The 11,528-nt window shown below is 39.3% G+C and overlaps 2 long non-coding RNA genes across 4 annotated transcripts; both read left to right on the forward strand.

Moving 5' to 3' along the window:
• Positions 1 to 2,292: 2,292 nt before the first annotated feature.
• LOC124658349 lies at positions 2,293 to 4,971 on the forward strand. Its single transcript, XR_006989134.1, has 4 exons — positions 2,293 to 2,553; positions 3,349 to 3,401; positions 4,272 to 4,399; positions 4,856 to 4,971. It is a non-coding gene; the product is annotated as an uncharacterized LOC124658349 (long non-coding RNA).
• An 84-nt stretch (positions 4,972 to 5,055) lies between these two features.
• LOC124658348 lies at positions 5,056 to 9,648 on the forward strand. Of its 3 annotated transcripts, XR_006989132.1 has the most exons (6): positions 5,056 to 5,105; positions 5,690 to 5,756; positions 5,835 to 5,890; positions 6,800 to 7,024; positions 7,402 to 7,497; positions 8,153 to 9,648. It is a non-coding gene; the product is annotated as an uncharacterized LOC124658348 (long non-coding RNA). The 3 variants fall into 3 exon arrangements; XR_006989131.1 differs by having other exon boundaries at positions 7,402 to 9,648; XR_006989133.1 differs by lacking the exon at positions 7,402 to 7,497.
• Positions 9,649 to 11,528: the final 1,880 nt, after the last annotated feature.

The following is an 11,528-nucleotide window of genomic DNA, read 5'->3' on the forward strand; positions in this document are numbered from 1 at the left end:
CTAATAGCAAATAACTTAATGACGAGATCTTATGCTACGCTTAATTGGGTGTGTCCATTACATCATTCATATAATGATATAACCTTGTTATTAATAACATCCAATGTTCATGATTATGAAACTAATCATCCATTAATCAACAAGCTAGTTTAAGAGGCATACTAGGGACTTCTTGTTGTCTACATATCACACATGTACTAATGTTTCGGTTAATACAATTATAGCATGATATATAAACATTTATCATAAACATAAAGATATAAATAATAACCACTTTATTATTGCCTCTAGGGCATATCTCCTTCAAGGGGCTCGATTGGATGTGGTGCGGTGGTGTGATTTGGATGCTGGAGATTTGAATATGATAGGTTTATTTTGCTGGTGTGTCATATTCAGGTGCAAATTCAAGAATGATTCTGCTTGTCGTACTGAGCTAGCTGGATATATATCCCTCCTCCAACGAGAGGAATTAGTTGCAGCATCGTGACTTTCTTCTTTGGGCAAGAGTTCTACCAAGTTTCTTGTAAGTTAAAATACAAATCCTCTACATGCCTTGAACTGTGCCAAAAGTAGATGGCTCATTACTTGGTGGGAGAGAGATGACTACTTAAACATTCACTTACCATCATAAACGTCTGTTGTGGTTATCAGCGTACAAGATTTAAATTCCACATGCTTATTCATTGAATTTGTATGATGTTGGTTTTAATAATCACTCTTTGTGGGCTTGGTGGTTTAAGTATATTAGACTAGGAAGCCCTGCAGTTTCTTCAATATATTAGATAAATTTGACTGAGGATTTGCTTCTCTTTTGTAGCATTTGCAGCACTGAGCCGGACTGCGGTGAGTGTGTCGCGGAAGTGTGGCCAAAAATTTTACGAGCTATATACGGATGTGCTGATTTTTTGTGAAAAATTGTCGTTCGCGGAATAGTGGACTTTCAACAATAATAATAGTAGAGGGCTTGGCTGGACAGAAAAATAAAATAAAGGATCGCCCACTTTATTCTGCAATTCAACCATCTAGCACTTTGAAATATCAAGGCTACCAAAGTAATCAGCCACTACATATATGCTAAACTTTTCTCTCTGCTAATCGGTGTGTATTAAATTTTTTCCATACTTTTAGAGTTGCAGTGATATGTTAGTGTTTACCGTTCCACAAGATGATAATGTTGCAACCATATTTTCGGTTTGTTTGCAGCTTCACAAGATAGGAGTGTTCCTAATGATTTTTGTTGTGACATGTGAATGGTTAACTTGATTTGTCACCTTCACGGCCAACAGCTGGTGGACATTCTACGCCTCATGATTGTCCGCCGCAGATGTCCGCTCGTGCATGGTAACATTGAGGTATCATAAAGAGAAAAAGAACGATGAACATTGGAAAAAAATTGCGAGATATTGATGCACGCCATTTATCAGTTAGAGTTGTTGCACATCGAGTGAGATGCCAGTGCATGTGTAACCTTCGAAGGTGTTGCAAGCTAGCTCAGAGCAAGAAAAGTGGAACTGGACGAGATTCTAGCGGGAATTCAATGACCTTGATGATGAGAAAAAAATACGGATTCTCGCTGGCACGCGTACTGGGTGGTTTGGCTCAACCAGCTAACGAGAGAAGCATTGGCGGCATACCTTGCCGCGTAGCGCGACGTGAAAATGCTGGCTGGTTTTCGTAAAGTAGACTTATTTTTTCCCGTTGCAACGCACAAACATTTTTGCTAGTAATAAAAAATAACGGTAGCTTCGTCGTATTTTCTTTCGGTGCAACGCACGGAAATTTTTCCTAGGCTTTACATAAAAGAATTATATTTCAAATTTATATGTGTATCTTATCAAATATCTGCTTCCGATCTGAGTTCCCTCCGAATTCGCTCCATATCTGCGATGCAATATAATCCGTATTCAAATCTGCATTTGCCCATTATTCGTTTCGATCTGAATATGCACTACAGGAAATTGATTCTTTGCCGTGTAGCTATAAGTGCACGGCAAAGCCTTAGAAGTGCAATTTCCTCCTCACGCCCACGGTGCCGCCGCGGTCGTGCTTCCCCTCCGGCCACCGCCGTCGTGCTTCCCCTCCGGCCACTGCTGGCCGCATCCACCGCCGCTAATCTCTGGACCAGCACCGCCTGGGTCTCCTCACTCTACTCCCCGACGGCCCGACGGTAGCGGCTACTCGCGCGCGGCGGCGAAACCCTAGCCTCGCGGCTCGGGCTCGCCGGCACGGTGCCCGCGCCGTCGTGCCTCGGTCTGCGTTCCCGACGTAGACCACGCCTCCTCTCCGACCTTCTCCAGCTTCTACTCCACTACCTCGACGCCGAAGACCACTTCCACGACCCCCGCGTCGACTACGCCGTTCCCCTACTCCGGCTCGCCTCTCCTTCGTGTTCCGGCACGGTCTGGCTTCTCTAGATCGAAAATGTGATGGTGTTGTGATGGTGTTGCTGCTTCCTATGCTGGCCGTGGCATCTCACCGTGGTGCGGTGGTAGGCAGTAGCTATCCCCCTTCTTCATCTACCTCAACTACTTGTTCGTCTAGGCCTTCCTCTCGGTGAGCTATCTCTTCTCCCTTCGATCTCTCTCTCTCATGTGCCCTATGATCTGGCCGCTGTGTCGTGTCTACTTCTAGGTTTGGGACTGTGGTAGTGTTAATCCCCTGTTCATCACAATCAGATGAGTAAGGGATATCATTTGGTGTATCCGTGTATGTTGTATACTAGGTTCAGTGGTAATGGATTTAGGTCTCCTGGACATGTGCTATGCTTGTGGTAGTGATGATCTGCTGCTCTCCTAGTTGTTTGTGGCTTTGTGTTGTGCATGATCTATGCCTGTGTGTGATGATCCTGTTTAGATGATCTACTCATCCAAGCATATGTGATAGAGTGGGATCTTATCTCTGACGAAACTGAATATATTACTCTCCTTTTATAGAAACACAAGCTTTGTGTTCTAATGTTTTATTTATTAGAAGAAGTAATAGCGGAATGCCTTTTGCCTACTGCCGATTGGTGAAATGACTCGCTGTTCTGATAGACCAAGGTCATCTATCACACGTAAATGATTCATATAATTAGAACACAAATGACTATTCTGCTGCTTTCTAAAAATTTTCTTGTGTCGATATTGTACCATGTTCATTTATAACTGCAGGATACACATGAATTTTCTCATATCACCTTTCCATTTTCCTCTCCTCAAACTTCTTCCTTGTTGCGGTTTATGTTGCTGTGAATATTGCTTTACCCTATGATTTAAGATAATATTTTTGCTCATTCCTAGAGCCTTCACATCTGAAAGGTGGTTTGTGAGATTGCAAAAAGTCTGATATACACTTGTGTTTGAACAGGACCTTTTCATGAATAGAACTTTTATCTTTAATCTGAGGAAGCTAACTAAGATGTAAGCTTCAGTGCCTCTTTTCCAGAGATTTTTCATATTATGTTCAGGCCAATGCCTCCTATATTTATTTTGTATTTCGTTTTAAACTATCTCATTCTTTGTAGCAGTACGAACATATTGTATCAGTTCTCTTTTACTTCTCTGATTACAGTTACATAAAGTCTAAACCTGTAGAGTCGATGGCTGTATTTGAACTATTTGGCTACACCGATTAACTTCTTGTTGTGCACTTTCTGTGGTGTAGCTCTCCTCATGTAGCCCGCCGTGGTGTTTTTTTTGCTTCTTTAGCTCAACCTGTTTGTGAGCTAAAGAAGTTAATCGGTAGCTTACAATGTCATCAAGTTTTTGTAGCTCAACCTTTGTAGCTCACTTTATTCTTGATAAAGTTTGCTCTGAGGCCCTTGCAGGGTCATCTGCTATTAAGAGGTTATTAAATGGAAGTAGGATGTGTTTACAGGGCCCCTTTCATCATTCAATCCTTACAAATTTATTTTACAATTCTGCATCCACAACATACATGATCCCCTCTGTTCCGCCGACAATAAACTTCACAAGTCACATCTACTTTCATAGCATACATATCTCCTCATCTATTTTCTATACTATTCCTCTATGGTTATGTTAGTGAATGAAGTGTTCGATTTTGCAAAATATTTGATTTTGATGATTGGCATTAGATTAATTACTACTGAATGAGAAAGTGCTCCAGAGTTCTGTTGTTACACAACTAATAGCTCCTCTGTTATTGAAAAGAGGTAGATTGCAACTTCTCATGTCCATGATGAAAGTTGAAGTTGTTGTGGAGATTGCAACTCCTCTGTCATATTTTTCTTTGCCTTGGTTCTGATCATGGTTATCTGCACGCTTCAGGTAAGAATTCCAAATGCAGTATCAAGGTGGAGATCCATGATGGACCTTACAATGTCATCAAGAACTATAACTACAACGGCCTTGTGGAAACCATCCACAATGTGGAGCACAAGTGCTGAACTGCCAAGGTAATTACTAACCTCAAAGGATAGTGTTGCACATCCGCCAAACAAGGTGACCTGACCCCATTTGGCTAGAGTTGCACTCAAGCCCCATTCTCACTCTTTTATTTTACTGTTTTATGAGCTCCTTTTCTCTTTTAAATTCCTTTCTTTGGAATCGTCTCCTTAGAGAGTATTACTTTGGAGTATTATAGATTGCTAGTGGTTAGAAAGGAGCAAGAAATGATAAAATGTTGCTATGAATGCTCTTGCAGATATATAAATGGGTATGTTTATTTGCTTTGGAATTAATTAAAGAACACCGCATGTTATCGAAGCATATTAAGCTTGAAGCACACTTCAGATTTTCATGATTTTATCAGCACAATATTCTATTTAGCATTTCTAAGTAAATCTGTATAAGCAGTTAGGACTTGTTATCATTAGTATGAAACTAATTCTTACCCGCAAATTGCTTGATAGGAGGTTGCTCATAGGCAGCAATATTTCTTCTCGAAAAACTACAGGAACAATAGACTGAAGCACATCCTACCCCGTCCTCCTCCAGAACCAACTCCTGCGTCTGCACCAGCACCACTGCCAACACCTCCACCAGTTCCTGCACCAGCGTCATCTTTGCCAACTATGTCAGCTGTTGGAGTTTATAGGAACTCCTAGCACCAATAACCCAAAGGATGAGATGAGAAATGTTATGGGGTGGCAGAAAGAGAAAGTATGTACCTCCCTTCCTTTCAATCATTAAATAACATCTCTTATGCAAGTTTTTAGCTGTCGGTGCAGTGTTACTACAAAGTTATTAGTTGTAAATAAAGTTCCTTTTCTTACAAGTTTGTGTGTTGACATAGCTGTTGTTTGAGTATGGTCCGCCTTAGAAAGAGTTTGTCATTCTGCCAAACTAGATTATGAACTGTGAAGTTCCTCTCAACTGATACAAGGAAGATGGTTGAGGCTCTCGACATTCTTCTCATATATAGGGTAGATGAATAAGTCCTCTATTGGTGTAACAGTCGTCCGTTGAAGAAATGGAGGAATCTGTTTCTCTCGGAGCAACAGTCCTCCAAGATTTCATGAATTGTGAGATTTTGTGAATAATGCAAGGTTCATAGTAGTATTTTGCCTTTGCGGCTTGTTAGTCAATTTGAGTGTGAAAGACGACATATGTCATTTTAGTTTTAGCTGCCACAACTTATTTCTTTTCGCTCTTGTGCTGTATAGCTTGAGCTTGGTATTATGATGTGTCATGTTCAATAAAATTATTTACAATTTCTGATTGTACTATATGCATCCTCGCTGCAGGATGGGCTTGTGTAGCATATTGGTCAACCTGACAGTGGACAACATTTCATGGACAACAGAATAGAATGTCAGTATTATCCTTTTTACAATATTACATTATTTCCTTTTTATGTACATTACTATTCCGACAATTTTAAAACTGCAGAAATCCTCCGGTTGCACAATCACTTGAAGTTCGGCAGAGAAGGATTTTGTACCTAGGTATTTATCTACTATGCAAATATCCAGTTTATGACTAGGATTGTAGTGCACTGTGAGTATGTGCACAACATTTGAAATGCTATATCTTTACTATTAAATTGGAGTTCGTACGTCATAAAAAATGTTGAACATCAAACATCAGGAGATAGCCGTACGATGGCATTTTTAGCACCTCCTCCCCCCACCTCCCTCCAGTGTTAGCGTTTAGTCCGAATCAAATCAAATCAATTATCTCTCCTTAATTTACACGCAATCAAATCAGTAGTTTCCTTAATTTTACGCATGGTTATCAATTCATTTTTATTTCGATAATAACAAGGCACCAAGGAGATTTGATTGCGTGCAACTTAATGATAAAAACGAATTAATAACCACCCGCACAAGTCACGGGCACCCAAGGAAATCGATTTGCTTTCTCGATGCCCTCCCCCTCCACATGGTTCGATAGAGGCTGGATTTAGTTTCAGCCTGCCCCGCCGCGTCGTAGGATGGGGACAATGGTAGACGGCCGCGGCGAGCGCAGCGTCCCGACCTGCGTGGCGGCAAGGAGGCGCGAGCTAGGAGGCCTGGGAGGAGCTTGGGACGCGTGCCAATCGGCGTCGGATGAGTGTGTCGGCCAGATGACCACGGTGGGCAGACAGGTGCTCCGCAGACGTGCTCCGCAGATGTGCTCCATCTTATCGCGCACTGAGGAGGCATGATGTCGCAGAGAAGATGGTAGCAGACTTCGTCTGTTGTGCTCTCCTCCTCCCCCTCCATCGAGGCACCGCCTCGCCAATGCGGCAACACCAGATGTGTTCGGGAGTTGTAGGAGAAATTCAGAGAGGCAGCAGGGGGCTTCAGTGGGTAAACCTTGATTTTCTATACATCTTTATGCTTGGTCTGATTAAGCCTGAGTTTCTTCTTTAGGAGAGCTTGCCTAGGCGTCGTACACAAAGGTGGAACCTGTTGGTGATGCAACTGCGAATGACGACGCGTACGACGCGAAGGAGCTCTGGGCTAGGACTGCCATCTAGCATGCTGACACCAACTCCGGTTAAGCCCTCCACCTTTCATCGCCCGATACCTTCAGTACTGCCGCACCGCCACACCACCACCTCCAGGACCTACTTCACCTCCCCATCCTCTCATAAGGTAGCTTGGTATCCCCCTTTAGATTTTTTTTTCATTGTTCAGAGACCTGAGCACATGGGCATGCCTGATTAGTGATTATGACTTGAGTGTCTATGAAGTTTCCAATACAATTACTGTGTGGGATTTGATTATTTCATAAGTAACTAATGTCAGGCATGTGAGATTTTATCTTGATTACAATGTAACCAAAATTTCGAGTTTTATACATGTCATTCTAACATCACTTGGTTTCTGAAGTAGCTGACTATGGTTTGGTAAGATATATTCATATGTTCTTTTACGAATTGAGTGTATTATTTACTCACTAAATTTGGTAGCTTTTTTTTTTGTTAATTACAACAATTGAATGATAAAATGATCTATTTATGTTTTTGTAGTGCTGTGGAGAAGGAAACTGTTACTATTGTTTGAACAAAATTTCAGGCCCTGACACTTAATTGGAATGCATAAGTTGCTATGTTCATGCACTTTTGGTAATCCTCCAATTCTTCAATCAATCTTGAGTGCTAAAACCATAAACTATAGTTAAGATTTTGAAATGCTTTACTAATGATAACTTGATGTGAAATCATTTTTACTTGATTGGCAGACTATCGTTTTCTCATCTGAAATCGGCCATGGATTTGCAAATTAATGATAGAATCTCATGGCATCAGTGTATGCAAAATCTGAAAGTGCAATGCTGTCATGTGCTTAAATACTTCTATTTCTGTTGGTACTTCCTCAAATGATTAACTATGTTTTGTATATCCCCATTTCATATAATTTTGTCAAACTGGTGTTCTGCTATGACCTTGGACATGCTTTTATTATGGCAATTGGAATATCTGCACTAATTCTCCGTCCAATGCCTGTGCATCTGATCTAGATATACTGTACATCAGTATAATTTTGCAAGTAATGCACTGAACGAACAGCACTCCCATTTTTCAAATGTGTCTTCCTTGAACAAAGAATTACAGTATCCCAATATATGTCTTATGTCTGATTCACCCAGAGTTCTATATAACATTGCACCGATCGATTGTATTTGTTCTCCATGTTTTCACCTCCTCCTAAAGCAGTTCCTGACTTCCTGTCTGTCTCTATCTATAGGTACTGTAATGTTATTTTTTTTCCTGTTAACAGAACAAGAAAAGGACTTGACCAGATTTTTTTGAAGCCACTCAGAAGGATAAGCATGAGGGCAGTACTCATAGACTGGCTTGTGAAAGTAGGCATATCTACTTTGAAAAGTTCTAGAAGCTAAGCGTGCAAAAACGATTCTTCTAACCAATTGCCTTCTTGTCTTTTATCAATCGGGACATAGAAGAATATCTCCATCAGGTCACATACGAATATTGTCTTGTTCCTAGAACCTTATACATTAGTCAATTACACTGACCCATGCCTGACTCGCAAAGAGATCAATTGACAAGAGTACAGTTGGCGTCACCTGCTTGCTTATAGCTGTGCAAGAACCATTGAGTTCATTTTTAGCTCTTACTTTATATTAAAGTTCCTATTTCTTGGTTTCTGATATGCTGTAAAGATGATTATATAGATAAGTAGCTAATGTCAAGCATCTAAACATGAATATGCAGCTCTGCACTAAAGTGTATCCTCTATAAAAATGTATGTGCAGGCTTCAAGACTTAAAACCAATGTATAAGATGGCAAAATGTTTTTTGCTCTGATCACTTTATGGTAACACATAAATTGGTATTCTAGATTTGTATCTAGAATTCTAGATCACAGTGTAACAATAATTTCGAATATATATATGTTATTCTAACATCACTAGGTTTCATAATTAGCTAACTATAGTTCAGTAAGATTATAGGGTATACTTGAAATGGAACAATTTGTCGTTTTATGTGTGCTATAGGGAAATCATGCAGCGTCTAACTTTTCTATCAAGATACACACTTCTATTTGGATTCGGTGATACACTCCTATTTGTGTTTCTAACCAAAACACAGGCACTCATTTGTTGTCCCAGTCTTTAGAATAGGTAGCTGAATGTTTGTCATAAGTTCATCTTAGTTGCTCATGTTCAGATACACATCAGCTTTCCATTATTATTTTTCAGCTCATCTTCCACCAGCTCAGTGATGTAGATAGTACAGTAATGCATTGTCTGATACAGGGGTATCGTCGAGGAGTACTGGGATTTACCATTGGCAATGAAAGTGGTTTCTTTATTGCAGCTGAAGCGACTTTCCAGTGCTCTCCATGCTGAAGCACAAGCCATGCTACATGCAGTGATTATCGATTCTCCGATGGGCTGTCAAAGTGTCATATTTGAAACCGATTCGGTGGTGTTTAACAGGTTATCGCTTCTGTAGATTATGAGTTTCCTTTCTAGGAGCCATCTTTAGAGACATTAAGTTTCATTTGCATCTTGGTTTCAATGATATTCTACTCGCTTTAGTTGTAGATGGTGTACTTATGTAAACTAGCCATTATGAAAACTTGGCTTCTCCAGTTTCCGGAATTCCTAAAATACGATGTAGCTGGCTAGAAAGAATGTGGAGGTGTTCCTTTAAAAATACAACGCAATTGCTCTATTTGTACCAAAAAGAATGTGGATTTGGTTAACAATGGCATTTGTGCACCTTCATATTCACTCCAATGTCCACAATTTGTAAGTACATTGACATTGAAGTTGGAGTTTGATTCTCCTATTCTTATGATCTCATTCATGTGAATATCATTGTCAGCATCTGAAATCGCGTTATCAATATAAGTTTTTCTTTTGTTAATGAAGTAAAATGGCACTTGATGATTTTTTCCTTCAGATTTTCTTTGTTGCCATGTTGTCATTGTGTATCAGTTCGGTTAATACCAAACCGAATATTTCAGTGGGATTTTTTGGTTCTCACTTTCAAAGTAACCGATCGGTCAAGACTTATGTAGGAAACAAAAATTGTGAAACACTGAACCGGATGATTGGTTCGCCTTTTATTGACGGTGTGACAACAAGAAAGACCTTCCATATTGAAGTGTGCTCTGGTGGTGAAGCATGGTGGAGTGAGCCTGCTGCAATATATGTAGGCTGCGTGGACAAAGTCGTTACTATCGGTAGTCTTTCGTTTAAACATATTTTGAGGGAAGCAAACCAAGTGACTCTTGAGTTAGCTAAGAACTCATTTTTGAATAAAGTTATTTGTAATTGGGTCGATTAACCCCTTTGCTTTATCTTAGACAAACTCCTAAACGATATAATTTATGTTGATGATTAATAAAGCTCACAGCATAGTCGTGGTGTTTCCAAAAAAGGACCTTCCATATTTAGCAGTAGCACAGCCCGATGAGAAAGCAATGTAAGTCTCAAGTGTAGCAACGTCACATTAAGAAAAAAAAATCTAATTGGACCAAAAATGAAAATGAGGAAATAAAAGATAGAGAGGGAGAGATAAACTATGTTTTGACATTTAATTCTACTACCTTTATCCATAAAAGGATGTTGCAAGTTTGTCTAAACTTATATGTATCTAGACATTTTTTTATTGTATAGAAACATTCAAATTTAGGCAAATCTTCGACATCCTTTTATGGTACTCCCTCCATTTTTATTTACTTTACGTTATAGCTTTAGTCAAAGTAATTTTTTATTAAATTTTAACCAAAATAGGAAAAAAATGTCAATAACCATAATACTAAATACATATAAAGTGAAAATATAGTTTATGACGATTCCAATACTATAGATTTTACATCGTAGATATTAATATTTTTCTGTAAATATTTATTTAAACTTCACAAAGTTTAACTTTGACTAAACCCAGAACACAAACTAATTGTGAACGGAGGAAGTACAATGCAGATTGGAACAAAGAAATCCAATTTGCCTTGTATCCATAGAATCAAATGACCTTTATATAGGATCTTTTCTTAGAAAATGGGTACCATAGCAACACATGGAGGTGAATTTACTTCTTTAGGATACTAAACCTATAGACATTAAAATTGCAAGAGGCAATAAAAATGTTATCATAATCCATCTTGAATCCTATCCGGTCGACATGGTGCAACTTGGCCATGTTCAGGTAGTCTTTACTTTGGAAATAAATCATTCAAACCACAATCAACAAGAAAATACAAGCCCTCATAAAAAGAACCGATCAACAAAAGACTGCATCAAATTGGGAACAAAGGTAAGCATGAAAGCAACTACTTCAATGCAACTCTAATTACTGCCAATTTTCAATTAAGTATGAATTAGATTGGCACATAAAATCATATTCTAAGTTGCTCCAACACTTTGTGTGCCTCATATTCCAAGAATTTGTCCAATCTTTCTTCCCCTACACCTCCAATACAACGAAGAAAAGAAGTGTATGCCTATGCAATGGGTTTCAAAGAATGTGTTGAAACTAAACATCATAGTGGTACCTTGCTCAATACACCTCTGCAAAATATTATAAATTACTCTTCGAAGGTCTCCTTGAAGACAAGGCACCAAAATGTCTCTGTAAGTCCAAGTGTCTCCCCAAATTGAGAGATTTTGCGTGGCTATTGA

Source organism: Lolium rigidum, chromosome 5, assembly GCF_022539505.1.
Source record: "Lolium rigidum isolate FL_2022 chromosome 5, APGP_CSIRO_Lrig_0.1, whole genome shotgun sequence".
In the NCBI taxonomy this organism is placed as follows: domain Eukaryota; kingdom Viridiplantae; phylum Streptophyta; class Magnoliopsida; order Poales; family Poaceae; genus Lolium; species Lolium rigidum.